Below are 14750 nucleotides of genomic sequence, written 5' to 3'. Positions count from 1 at the left end.
TAACTGCCTACAAAGTTGGCTTTACTAAGCAATTAAGTTAATATAACAAACAACTTCACCTAGAATTAGTTAAGAAGGGTGTAGGATAGAAAAATCAGCTCAAGGATCGAAGTTCAGAAATTTAAGCCTGGATCATGAGGCCACCCCCAAGCAGACACCTAGGTTTTAAGGACTGCACTGCAGAAGCAATGTTTTCCAACAATCTTCTCTGAAATTAAGAGTTGTCTCCAGGTAAACGGTCCAATTCACTCTAGATCTATTCCACTAATATCTGTACCACAATACAATTTTGTAAAAAGTAAAAGCATATTTTGGTCCTATATACACTTTCCTTCTGCCCAAGAAGCCTCCCCACCTCTTCTCTATCTACCAAATATTTACCTTTCAAGATGACGAAGTTACTTCTTTCCTGATCTCCTCTTCCATTTCCTTCCCCACACAACCTCCTTTATAAATATCCTTATACCTATTTATCATTCCTATTTAAACAAGACTCCCTCTACCGACTGAAAGCTAACTTAAGGCAGGGACAGTTCTATTCATCTTTATATCACCAATGCCAAGCATGTAGCGCCAGACACCAGTAGGCTCTCCACATGTGTTTGCTGAATGAATGAACGAAAGCCACTGTGTAATTTACCACTGGCTGCTACATACAGAAGTAAAAATTTGACTTCAATCCACCTTTGAAAGGAAGCACTTGTGAAGCTCTCCTCAACACATTTAAGATGTCACTCACACCTAAATTATGCATAAGCAGGAAGGAATCCAAAGACTTCAACAATAGTTATCAATTGGAATATAAAAATAATGAAAAAATATATTCAGGGATGCAGAGTCATTGCTTGAAGCATGAACATAAGAGATAGCATGTCTGGGTTGTATTTACTCCCAAAGCTGGTACTGTTACAGTTTCAATGCCCAACATGGTAGCCACAAATCACATGTGACTAATTTTTTAATATTTTAATTAATTCAAATTCAAAATTTCACTTCTTTGATCACACTGGCCACATTTCAAATGCTCAACAGCCACATATGACCATTGTATTCGATAAGCAGATACAGAACATGTCCACCATCACAGAAAGTCTACCAGACAGGACCATTCTAAACAATTCTCCCACGGCTATTTGGTAGACACAGGATTCTTATTCAATTTTCTGCATGCTACAAGGATCTGCCAAAGAAGACATATCCATAATTTCACGGTATAGATTTTTCTGGAAAACATTACAGCAAATATCAGGTCATTTAAAGATAAATTCTAGAAGGCACTCTCATCTATTACCCAGTCCCAAGTTATACACTTTTAATGAGTGGACTGTATGGTATGTGAATTACATCTCAATAAAACTGTTACCAGAAAGTTTCTTTTAATTTAAAAAAAGTCTGGAAAGTGTGGCAGAGACTCCTCACTGCCTGCCTCAGATCAATCATTTCCCTTCCTGGTCAAATGGCTGCCAATAATAAAGACTACATCCCCCACCTCTGTGGCAGCTAGGTGGGGTATTAAGGTCTAGCCAATGGACTGAATGTAGAATTGATGCAGGGGAGGGGAAAACTGCTAGAGTAGAGTTCTGAGGAGATTAGAGGGGACTAGCATCTAGCACACAAGTGAAGGGGGCTAACCCTGGATGTGAATTATGGACTCCCAAAGGACCACTCCATGATAATAGACGAGGAAGCAGACCATAACAGCCAAATGTAGGTGAGTAAGCAGATGTAGAGGTGGACTCTTCTAATGGCTTCCATTTTCTCAGTTAATTAAGAAGAGAGATCATCAGTCAACAGGGAAGCTGGGGAAGGGAAACAGAAGGTTTGATCGAAGGAGGTACTGCCATATTGTCCTAAAAATAGAATAAACAGGCTAAGGAATCTTAGTGGGACTGCTGGGCAGTGCTTAACTTAGGAAAGAGCCACCTTTGAGGTTAGGGGTCATGAGTTCCAAGTGAGACCAATCAGCATACTTTTTTCCAGACAATCAGTTACAGGGTAGAATAAGTAAAAAGTTGGATTTAACAAGGGCCGACCTTTTGCCAGTTAAGATGAAGTGAGAATAGAGTTAAGAATATATAAAAGGGGGTGATTACAGTGATGAACTATGAACACTGAGGAGGAAAGTGGGAACTGAAGAAGATTGAGGGGTTAGTAAAAGGGTAATAAGATCAATGGATTGTAAGCACCAGTGTGACTGAAGAATTTCAGTGTCTGAGTATTAAAGGGATTAAGTCATAAAAAGAGCACGCTATTAATGTAGGGAGCAACTTCTCTGAAGGGCTATTGACAACGTTAGAATTTAAACTGCATATATTGGGAATTCCCTGGCTGTCCAGTGGTTAGGACTCTGTGCTTCCACTGCAGTGGGCACAGGTTCGATCCCTGGTCAAGGAACTAAGATCCTACATGCCTCGGGGTGCGGCATACATACATAAATGCGTACATCGTTTGAACCAGCAATTCTATTTACAAGCATTTATCCTATAAATATATTCATATGGATGTAAATATTTCTGTTCAAGAACACTCACTTCAGCAATCGTTTTATTATTATAGTAACAAAAGATTAGAAACAACCTAGGTGTCCCTTTTGAGGACTGGTTAAATATCCATACAATGGCACATTATGCAACCATTAAAAGAAAAAAGATCTGTGTTAATGAATGATCTCCAAGATAGATTAAATTTTAAAAAATAAGGTGCTAGGACTTCCCTGGTGGCCCAGTGGTTAAGAATCCGCCTTCCAATGCAGAGGACGCAGGTTCGATCCCTGGTTGTGGAACTAAGATCTCACATGCTGCAGGGCAACTAAGCCTGCATGCCACAACTAGAGAGAAGCCCGTGCACCTCAACGAAAGATCCCGCAGTGCCTCAACTAAGACCAAAAATAAATTAATTAATTAAAAGGAAAAAAAAAAAAAGGTGCTGAGTATTTACACTCTCATACCATTGTGTAACGGTGGAATGTACAGATATATAGAACAGGGCCCGGGAGAGGTACACAAGTAACAGTCACTGAAGAACAATGAACACTGGTATATACACAGACTCTCTCTCAAAAACTTCACAAGAAACTCAACAACGGTTGCTTAAAAAAAAAACAATGGTTGCTTCTAGGAGCCATATATCCTTTTGCATTGTCTCAATCTATAAGATGTATGTATTATGTTTTTGAAAATGATTAATAAATTTTATTTTATTTACTTATTTTTGGCTGTGTTGGATCTTCGTTGCTGTGCATGGGCTTTCTCTAGTTGCAGGGAGCGGCAGTGCGTGGGCTTCTCATTGTGGTGGCTTCTTTTGTTGCGGAGCTCAGGCTCCAGGAGTGGGCTTCAGTAGTTGTGGCACACAGGCTCAGTAGTGGTGGCGCACGAGCTTAGTTGCTCTGCGGCATGTAGGATCTTCCTGGACCAGGGATCGAACCCGTGTCCCCTGCACTGGCAGGCGGATTCTTAACCACTGCACCACCAGGGAAGTCCCTTAATATGACTGACTTGGAAAGGTCTACATAGTATATTAAGCAAAAAAAAAAAAAAAGGAAGAAACAAAGTACATATGCAAGACTCCATCCTGGACTCTGATCTCCTGTTTACTGAATCTGACAGATGTGTATTGCCCCCTCTCTCCCACATAACTTCCCTAGGCTAACCAACACTGTCCACCCTCTCTTCTCTATAAGGAGGTAAAACAAGATTATCTGTGTTCAAGCAGTTTAACACTGCGAAGGGCTGATTCGAACCACTCATAACACTCCCCTTCATCTCCTTTTGGGCCAAGAGTTACGCCCTCCCGAGAGACGACTCCCTGGCTACCCCAGCACAAATTCTTCTTTACCCCTGAACTCTTATAGCTGTTTCCCAAATGACTGTGTAAGCTTGCCATCACTTGATACTCTGAACTGGTAGAGAGAAGGCTCTTGAAATCAGGTGCTAGGGTTCAAAGCAGCTGTGAATCTTTGGATAAGTTACTCAACTCCTCTGTGCTTCTACTTCCTCATCTGTACCAATGGGGAAAATAATGGTTCCTACTCTCATTGGATAGTGGTAATTATTGAGTTAACACAAGAAGGAACTCAGAATAAACAACACCTAGCACATAACAGCTAATGTTTTACTGCTGGATACTATCGTCTGTAAGCTCCAGTAAAAAAAACTATACAGCAGTCCCCTGAATCCACAGGTTCTGCATCTACAGATCAAAAATATTCAGGAAAAAAAATTCCATAAAGTTCCAAAAAGCAAAACTTGAATTTGTCACACGCCTACAACTATTTATATATAATTTACATTGAGTTCACAATTACAGCTTACCCTTGAACAACACAGGTTTGAACTCCACAAGCCCACTTATACTCGGTTCTTCAATAAGTACTATAGGGCTTCCCTGGTGGCGCAGTGGTTGAGAGTCCGCCTGCCGATGCAGGGGACGTGGGTTTGTGCCCCAGTCCGGGAGAATCCCACATGCCGCGGAGCGGCTGGGTCCGTGAGCCATGGCCGCTGAGCCTGCGCGTCTGGAGCCTGTGCTCCACGGCAGGAGAGGACATGGCAGTGAGAGGCCCGTATACCGCAAGAAAAAAAAAAAAAGTACTATAGGGCTTCCCTGGTGGCACAGTGGTTAAGAATCCTCCTGCCAATCCAGGGGACTTGGGTTCGAGCCCCGGTCCGGGAAGATCCCACATGCCGTGGAGCAACTAAGCCCGAGCACCACAACTACTGAGCCTGTGCTCTAGAGCCCACGAGCCACAACTATTGAGCCCGCAAGCCACAACTACTGTAGCCCGTGCGCCTAGAGCCCGTGCTCCGCAACAAGAGAAGCCCGCACACCGCAATGAAGAGTAGTCCCCGCTCGCCGCAACTAGAGAAAGCCTGCGTGCAGCGATGAAGACCCAACGCAGCAAAAATAAATTAAACAAATTAAAGAAAAAAAGTATCCTCTAATAAATAAACACTATATTATACTATACTATACTATCACACAATCCTGGTTGGCGGAATCCAACTGAATATGGGACTTGAGTATACAGATTTTGGTATCCAGGGCAGGTCCTGAAACTAATCCCCGTGTAAACCAAGGGACAACAGTATTTATGTTGTATTAGGTATTATAAGTAATCTAGAGATGACTTAAAGTATATGGAAGGATGTGCACAAGTTATATGCAAATACTACACCATTTTATATAAGGGATGTAAGCAGCTACAGGTTTTGATATCTGTGAGGATCCTGGAGCCAATCTCCTGAGGGATAACTATCTTCATTTCTATACTCCCTACAATGCCTAGCAAGGTCAAAGATATCACTGAACATAAGTATGTGTTTGCCAATTGAATTAATGATAAGAAACCTAGCTCTCCTAAGTTAATGGATAAAAATGTGTTGGTATAAGAACGAGTTAATTTTCTAACTTTTGAAAGGAAACTTTCAAAAGCTCAAGTTACTAAAAATAGACATTAGCCTTCAAATTTACTTCCTCTTAGTTACTTCCCTTCTTTTCTGAACTGGCCTGAAGTCTCATTCTTCAAGTAGGAAGGTATTTCTTTTCAAACAAGACTTACAACTAACAAACCATTGTATATAAAACTCCCTAGCCCCAACATTCATGTATGAAACAACATCGAAAGGAGAGAAAAAAAAAGACTAAATGTCTATCTTGTAACCTTAGATATGGCAAAAAGCCTTGAGGAAAAGACCAGTACTCTGGGAGTATTTTAGAGGGCAGCAGTTTTCAACCATGATGAAGAGATTCATTACAGGGGATCAAAAACAATTTGTTAATAATAGCTAAAGTACTGAAGATTGCAAGCGATTTATTTTTTCCATAAATTAGAACAGATTCAAAGTTACCCGAATACAGTGGTATTTTTTCCTAAAATGAAAATTTCCCCAATCTAGTAAATATGTTTTAAGGCCAAGAGGTTTTTTTGTTTTCTGTTTTTTGCGGTACGCGGGCCTCTCACTGTTGTGGCCTTTCCCGTTGCAGAGCACAGGCTCCGGACGCTCAGGCTCAGCAGCCATGGCTCACGGGCCCAGCCGCTCCGCGGCACGTGGGATCTTCCCGGACCAGGGCACGAACCCACGTCCCCTGCATCGGCAGGCGGACTCTCAACCACTGCGCCACCAGGGAAGCCCCAATTTTTACTTTTTTACTGCATTCATTATTTTAAACACAGTGGACACAACAGATTAGAAGTTGAGTTCATAAGACTTGTTAACATCCATATGCTTCGATTATATAATACAGTTGAAATTTCACATTGTTTATTTCCCTCCCTAAAGAAGTTGTTACAAATCAGTATTGTACATATGACTATTACAAAAATTGTCTAGTCTTTTGGAAACTAAACTTGACAACTTAAAAGGAAAATTTAAGATACATAAAAATCCTGTGAATTTCATTATGAAGGGTGATGATCCTAGTGTACATAATAACTTACCCCCAACCCTAGGTTTTGTCAACGTTAGTTTCTGTGGAAGGGAGTAGTGTCAATGCAAGAGGTGCAAAAAATATTTTGGATGAAATGTAGGTGCAAAATGTCATATTGCAGATAAGGAAATGACTATAAATCCCAAGCCACTAACTTATAAAATTATAAAACCCGAGGCATACAACCACCCTTGGCCAAAACAATAAAATATCCTATAGCTGAGGATATTAAGCCATCTTTCTTCCGTCTTTCCTCTGCCCTGAATGAACGTCACCCACCCTTCCCCCACTTAGATAACACACACTTAAAAGGCTAAGTCACTTTCTCTCAAGGCCTTCCCCGGAACAACTTAAATCAGGTCCCTTAAGTACTCTGAGCATGTAACATTTCTCTCGGGACTTCCCTGGTGGCGAAGTGGTTAAGAATCTACCTGCTAATGCAGGGCACACGGGTTCAATCCCTGGTCCGGGAAGATCCCACATGCCGCGGAGCAACTAAGCCCGTGTGTCACAGCTACTGAGAATGCGCTCTAGATCCCGCGAGCTACAACTACTGAGTCCACATGCCGCAACTACTGAAGCCTGCGCGCCTAGAGTCCGCGCTCCTCAAGAGAAGCCACCGCACTGCAATGAAGAGTAGCCCCCACTCGCCGCAACTAGAGAAAGCCCGCGCACAGCAACGAAGACCCAACGCAGCCAAAAATAAATACATAAAATAAATAAATTTATTTTTTAAAAAATTAGCATTAAAAAAAATTTCTCTCTACTTCACTCGTCACACCCCCTCCAAACTTTCTTCCTGCCAAACTCCAATTAGTGTAAGAATCACCTCTTATTCACCATTGTTGGACAAGCACAGGCACAAGCATGTAACAGTTAAGTGTTCAAATGACCAATTCCAAAAAATACATTTCCCAGAGCAAAGAAGCTTATATAACCAATTTGCTCCATGCAAATTTTTAAAAGAAAACAAGTTACAAGATTAGCTGTGTACACCAATGGTGAGCTACCTCCTAAGACACAGTTGTAGTAGTTTAAGAATTCACCCTCATAGAATTACAGAAACCCCTCATATAATCAGGAACTTCAATCATCTGTAACAATGAGTGTTAAAACTCAGATCCTATGAACTTATTTGCTCTAATTTTACACAACTCTGCAAGTCTAACTGGCCAGTAGCTCAGTTCACAGTAGTTTAGAAAAATGCATGCTTGGCTGAGAAAGAGGTGTAGCCTATGACATGAAAGTAGAAAACCCTGTAAATCAGGCTTGGAAACGTAAAATGGGGAGGGAGGGAAGTGCCATTCAGGCCAGGCCAGAGTCCTAAAGCAGTGCAACATACTCCAAGGACAGACCTTAAAAATCCTCTAGGAGGGGACTTCCCTGGTGGTCCAGTGGGTAAGACTCCAAGCTCCCAATGCAGGGGGCCCGGGTTCCATCCCTGGTCGGGGAACTAGATCCTGCATGCATGACACAACTAAGAAGTCTGCATGCCGCAACTAAAGATCCCACACGGCGCAACTAGACCCGGCACAACCAAAATAAATATTTAAATAAATATTAAAAAAAAAACATCCTTTAGTTGCAAAGACCTCAATCATTATGCAGGGAAGCTTAAGGCCCAGATACTATAAGAGAAAAAGAAGACATTCACTACAGGAATAAAACAAGTTTTAAAGCTTAAAGATGCAAGCTTCAGTTATCCAGAACACAAAGACACTATTTCAGTGGTTTAGGATCTCAAATTTTCTACAGGAGCCATACTTCCTGTACATAAATACACATGAATGAAAGTTTACAGGATGCCCTACAATGCACCCTCCTGAAGCAAAGCTATCAGGACTATAAAATGGAAAATGAAAGTCAAAATTCAGCCTTTTCTTCAGATAGTCCTAAAAGTAACAACCAAACCAAAAACAGATTTTTGTTCAAACAATAAACTTGGTTGAAAGGAAGTATAGATTTTTCATAAGCACTCCCTTCTCCAGTACCCTCCTCCATTCCACTGCTTTGGTCCTTTGTTAAAATACACATACAAATGAACAGAATATATACTACTTCCTTAAGTCAGAGGAAGAAACTGTGTTTCAGTGCAATGGGCAGAAATCTGTCCTATCAACTCCAGGTTCACCCATACCTAGCACTGTGACTAGCACAATGGAAACACCATTAAACACTTGGGAAAGTAAGTTGAAAACGTAAAGCCATTTATTTTGTTTATGGACTACATTGGAAACCTCTGGCAAGGAGGTGCAAACTACCATCTGTCCATTTGCTCATAATGAGCTTGAGCCTGGTACTATCAACATTATTTGGCCATCCTGATCAAGCAGTTGCCAAGGGTCAATGTCAGTTCAAAGGCCCTTGGAGACCAAGAGCAGCAGGCCTAAGGTACATAATAAGGGAAAGCAGAGGAGAACAAGAAAGCCTCCAATATACTGCCAAGTGGGAATCATCCCAGACTGAAATTCTTCTTTGCGGGGTAGGGGGGAAAGAAACACTCCTGAGGGAACATACCTTCTGGCTTCCTAAATAGGAGCATCATATCACTGACCTCAAAATGTAAAAATTTCAGGGTGAAACTTAAATATTGGGTCGACAAAAAAGTTCGTCCGGGTTTTCCCGTAAGATGTTATGGAAAACCCGAATGAACTGTTTGTCCAACCAACAGACGCAAAGAATCAGGATTTGACCTTGTGCAACCTTCTTCTCCACTTACACTGTCCCCAAGACAATGCCTGTCTGGAGAACTAACACATAGAGTAGAATGAACCGAAAGTCCCAAGCTGCCTAATGTCCTGTTGAGATGTTTCAGCAATGACAGTTCACAGACAGGCACTGTATTTTGGAATAAAAATCGCTATTCCTCTCAAGGTTCCACAACTAACAGACTGAAAACTCTTTAGGGTGGGGCCTGAACATCCATTTAAAAACCTTTTTTTTTTTTAAATTGAGGTGAAATTCACAGAGTATAAAGTAACCTTTTTAAAGTGTATAATTCAGTGATATTTAGTACATTCACAACGTTGTGCGACCCCCAATTCTAAGTTCCAAAACATGTTCATCACCACCAAAGAAATCCTCACACCCACATTAAGCAGTCAGTCCTCAGTTTCCCATGCCCCCAACACCTGGCAACCACCAATCTGCTTTGTCTCTACAGATTTACCTATTCTAGATACTTCATATAAATGAAATCATACAATATGTGGCCTTTTGTGTCTGGCTTCTTTTACTTAGCATAATGCTTTCAAGGTTCATCCATACAGTAGCATGTATCAGTGCTTCATTTTAAAAAAATAGCTGAATAATATTCCATTGTATGTATATACCATATTTGTTTATCCATTCACCTGTTGATGGACATTTTGATTATTTCCACTTTTTGGGTATTTGAATAGTACTGCTATGAACATTTTCTTTTTTTCTTTTTTTTTTTTTGCGGTACGTGGGCCTCTCACTGTTGTGGCCTCTCCCACTGTGGAGCACAGGTTCCAGACGCGCAGGCTCAGAGGCCATAGCTCACGGGCCCAGCCGCTCCGCGGCATGTGGGATCTTCCCGGACCGGGGCACGAACTCATGTCCCCTGCATCAGCAGGTGGACTCTCAACCACTGCGCCACCAGGGAAGCCCTGCTATGAACATTTATGTGCAAGCATTTGTTTGAGTACCCGCTTTCAATTCTTTTAGGTATGTACCTAGGAGTCGTAAGGTAATTCTGTATTTAGCTATTTGAGGAACAGCCAAACTATTTTCCACAGTGTATACTTTTAACTATCTTGCCAAATAATCAACAAGACCTATTGTTAAGGGGAAAGAATAGATGTATAACAGTGTGATGTGCATTAGTTTGTATATAAAAAAGGGACACAGTATCTCTAGAAGGATACATACGAAACAGTTACTTGGTTTATACACAGGAAACAGGTACAAGGTTTTCTCTGAAGCAAGAACCTTGGGAGGCAGAGATGGGAGAAAGGCTTGTTTTCATGCTCTACCCCTTTTGCCTTGCAATGAATATACATGCTTTACCAACCCCCTACTCTAAAATACCTTTAAAGCTCCAAAGGAAGCAATACTCTGAGAGACGGACTGCACTCTAGGACAGAAAGAATATACACTTTTTATTATAAACATTACTGTATGATTTTATTTTTACCTAGTGCATTTTCCCCCTTTTATTGTGGTAAAATATATGTAACAAAATTTACTACCCTAACCACTTTTAAGCGTACAGTTCAGTGGTATTAAATACAGTCACACTGTTGTGCAACTATCACCACCATCTATCCCCGTAACTCTTTTCATCTTGTAATCTGAAACTCTATACCCACTGTACATTAACACCCCGCCCCCCAGTATTCTTCTTCCCCCGCCAGACCCTGGCAACCACCATTCCACTTTGTCTCTATGGTTTTGACTACTCTAAGTATCTCGTATAAGTGGAATTATATAGTATTTGCCGTTTTGTGACTCGCTTACATCAGTTAGCGTAATGTCCTCAAGATTCATCATGTTGTAGCACACTGCAGAATTTCCTTCCTTTTTAAGGCTAAGTAACATTCCACTGTACGTGTATACCATATTTTGTGTATCCATTCATTGGATGGTAGACACTTGGGTTGCTTCCTTGTTATAGCTAATGGGAATAATGCTGCTATGAACACAGGTGTACAAATATCTCTTCAAGATCCTGCTTTTAATTATTTGGGATATAAACCCAGAACTGAAATTCTGGATCAGATGGTAATTCTATTTTTAATTTCTTGAGAAGCCTCTATATTGTTTTCCATAGTGGCTGTACCATTTTACATTCCTGAGAACACCTGGTGTTTTCTGTTTTTTTGATACTTGCAGCCATCCTAATGGGCGTGAGGTGGCACCTCACTGTAGTTCTGACTTGTAATTCACAGTCCCAACAAGAATAAAGTACATATATTGTTTTAAATAAAAAACTAGTTAAAAATAGAAAATGGTTTTTTTTCATTTTTATTGGAGTATAGTTGCTTTACAATGTTGTGTTAGTTTCTACTGTACAGCAAAGTGAATCAGCTATACGTATACATATATCCCCTCTTTTTTGGATTTCCTTCCTATTTAGGACACCACAGAGCACTGAGTAGAGTTCCCTGTGCTATACAGTAGGTTCTCATTAGTTATCTATTTTATACATAGTATCAGTAGTGCATATAAGTCAATCCCAATCTCCCAATTCATCCAACGCCCCCCTAAAAATAGAAAATCTTAAAGCCTCCCAAGGAAATGTTCTGTTATCTTGACTGGGTGGCAATTACACAGGTGTATATATTTACCAAAACTTACTAAACTGTTATTTAAATAAGTACATTTTATTTATGCAAATTACACCTCAACAAAGGTGATTTTTAAAAAAGCCTCCTGAAGTAATTCCAACTTTAGGAACTGGATCCCATGTTTAGGAATAGCCAGGTTTGCGAACCACTGTTCCTAAGCAACAGGGATCCAGTAGAGAGGACTGTTTATTTCCCCCCAAATTAATTCTTAGGGTGCTATCCCCCCTCCAAAAAAATTACCTTCCAGATTAGATTAAAGTGTGATTACTACGTACTACAAACTGTAACTTGAATAGTGAAAGTTAAAGAACTGAACCTGCATGTCTCGCACTGGGGCTAAGTGCTTCTCTCTCACTGAAACCTCACAGCACTCTGTTACCCCATTTTACAGAGAAGGAACTGAGTTACAAAGGGGTAACATTACTATCCAGAGTCATAAGCTGTCAAGTATAAGAGCTAGTACTTAACTGTCAGTTCTCTCCAGAGAGCCCATGCTCTTACCTAAGATATTCTATTGCCTTCCTTTTCTGAACTTAAGACCTTCAAAAGATAAAGTCTCCTTTGAATAACTTTAAAAGTTAAACAAAAGACTTCATCCAGAAAAGAACTTTCCCACAAAAAACTCTATAAACGCCAGTGTTTCCAACCAAACTGCCAAATCATGTAATAAAATTATCTCGTGACAAAAAACTGTGCTGTTACAACATTAAATATCCACCTTAAATGTACTTCCTTCCTTAGGCCTCAAAACCTAAATAACAAATAATAGGGTTACCTAAAGGTACACTGGAAGAGTGGCCAAACATTTGCTCTCTGGGCCCATGGAAGAGGCACCAGAGGACAACTCATCTGCACTATATCAACTGAGACACAACTGCCATGGGAATAAGGTAAAAACAGCAGTGTACATATAACAAAAGTAGAACTTTCAACCATATGCTTAAAATCAAAGCACAAGCAATTTTTTACAGTAATGGAATTGGGTCTCTGTATTTTACAGCAGCTAGGAACTTCAGAAAATAAAAACCTATCTTCTTTTATCCCTCTTCTTGCAAAAAACACATCAGTTTTTATGTGGGAACTGCTTCTGGGGCCTACTATTAAACTGATGAAGTGGTTCAAAACATTTTCCCGTTAAGTTTTAGGGCCTTCTGTCTTAGGGACTATGGTAAGGATGCAAGCTTAGCAAAATTGGAAAACTTAATTAATGTAAAATATAATGTCTAAAGAATAAGCCTGGGGCTTCTCTGGTGGCACAGTGGTTGAGAGTCCGCCTGATGATGCAGGGGACACAGGTTCGTGCCCCGGTCCGGGAAGATCCCACATGCCGCGGAGCGGCTGGGCCCATGAGCCATGGCCACTGAGCCTGCGCGTCCGGAGCCTGTGCTCCGCAACGGGAGAGGCCACAACAGTGAGAGGGCCGCGTACCTCAAAAAAAAAAAAAAACATGGTAAAATCTAAGCCCAACATACTAACTCTTATAGTTAAACAAACTATAGTTAAACAAACAAAAGACAAGAAAAGAAAATGAAAACAAGAAACATGTGTTCCTTCTATTCAGTCAGGTGGCAGTAAAGAAATTCATGTAACTTTAAGCTTCCTATTAAAATCTTCATCACTCTGAAAGCAAACGGTCACTATATAAATACAATGCACTGATATCCTGAAAGAAAAATATACTTGAAGAATCTACCAGAGTTAGAACAAGTATTTCCAACAAGGGAGAAAACTAATATACATTGAGCATTGTGCTCTTCACATATTATTTCATCTAAAATTCCTATGAAATGGAAATCTTCATTTCACAGATGTAGGTGCTGAGGCTCAAAGAAATAAAATAACCTGCTTAAAGACAGACAGACAGATACATAGATAGACAGACAGGCAGGCAGGCAGGAGGCAGGCAGGCACACCATCTATGGCAGAATTCTTTTGTAATTACAGGGCCATCAGCCTTTCTGGTGAAAGAAATCTGATTTAAGCAAACTTACAGAGCAAAAGCATAACCTTATTTTTGTTTTTAACTCAGTAATGTCAAAAATGAACTGAGAAAACAACTTTGAAATACAGTCTGCCCTCTTTTAAGAGAGGCCATCAATCAAACCACCCTAATGCATCACTCAAATCTGCTGAAAGAATTTCAAGCCTCATGGAACTGAAACAGAGTATCACGTCCAGTGGTGCTAGCCCAGTTGCTGTCCTATGCCCAGCAGTTGCACTGGGCTAATCTCTTGCCGTGGATCATCAGTATGCCCTACTAGAATAAAAATGAGCAGCGCTATTAATGTTTTTGTGATTATTAACCCCTGACGTACTTTCCACTTTCTCGTCAGTGATATTGAGAAAAGCAGATGAAATGATTCAAAATGTTCATGTTTTTAGGAATAAAGACATTGTAAAACAAAGAAAAAACTACCTGAGGGCAGGGACCTTCTTTGTTTTCTTCAAATGTGTCCCAGAACAGCACCTGCATATAGTAACTACTTGTTCAATGACTGAAAAACGACAAGCTAGCTTGGCCATTCCTTTTACCATGCCAACCGTTAAGTTCAAAGCCAACCATAAGTTCAAAGCCAACCAAAACCACTACCATTATATGACTTCCCTGCCAGGTAGCCTATCTCATCAAATGAGAATATTCATACTGTTAACAGCTCACTTCTTTATATACAGAGTTCCCTCAGATCCAAGGAGAACAAGAAGAAGTAGTCAAAATGGTACCAAACCAGGATACTTACATGGTATCAATAAAATTAGGATGATTCTATTTCCTTTATTTGTAATCGGTTTAAAATATCTGAATAGCCCCTGGATGGGCTATTACACTTGCTCTTAACATTCCTCTCAATGCTGACTCCTCTGGTGAGAAGGATTGTCCTCCAATCCTCATTCTCTGGTTGAATTATTTTCTACTGATAATAAGGCATACCCAAAGCACAGGCTGTGCACAAACTGTAAGATGACCAAACTACTCTACAGAAAAAACAAAAACTTAAAGAAATTTAAAAACAGAAG

At 40.4% G+C, this 14750-nt stretch overlaps 1 protein-coding gene across 2 annotated transcripts in view; it reads right to left on the bottom strand.

Moving 5' to 3' along the window:
- The window catches only part of RHOA (ras homolog family member A), a 49364-nt gene that overhangs the window by 30186 nt on the left and 4428 nt on the right, over positions 1-14750 (bottom strand). The window lies entirely within an intron of this gene.

The sequence above is a fragment of the Phocoena phocoena genome, chromosome 10 (genome assembly GCF_963924675.1).
Source record: "Phocoena phocoena chromosome 10, mPhoPho1.1, whole genome shotgun sequence".
NCBI lineage: Eukaryota > Metazoa > Chordata > Mammalia > Artiodactyla > Phocoenidae > Phocoena > Phocoena phocoena.
Note: the sequence above shows the minus strand (reverse complement) of the source record. Positions and strands in the feature narration are given on the sequence as shown.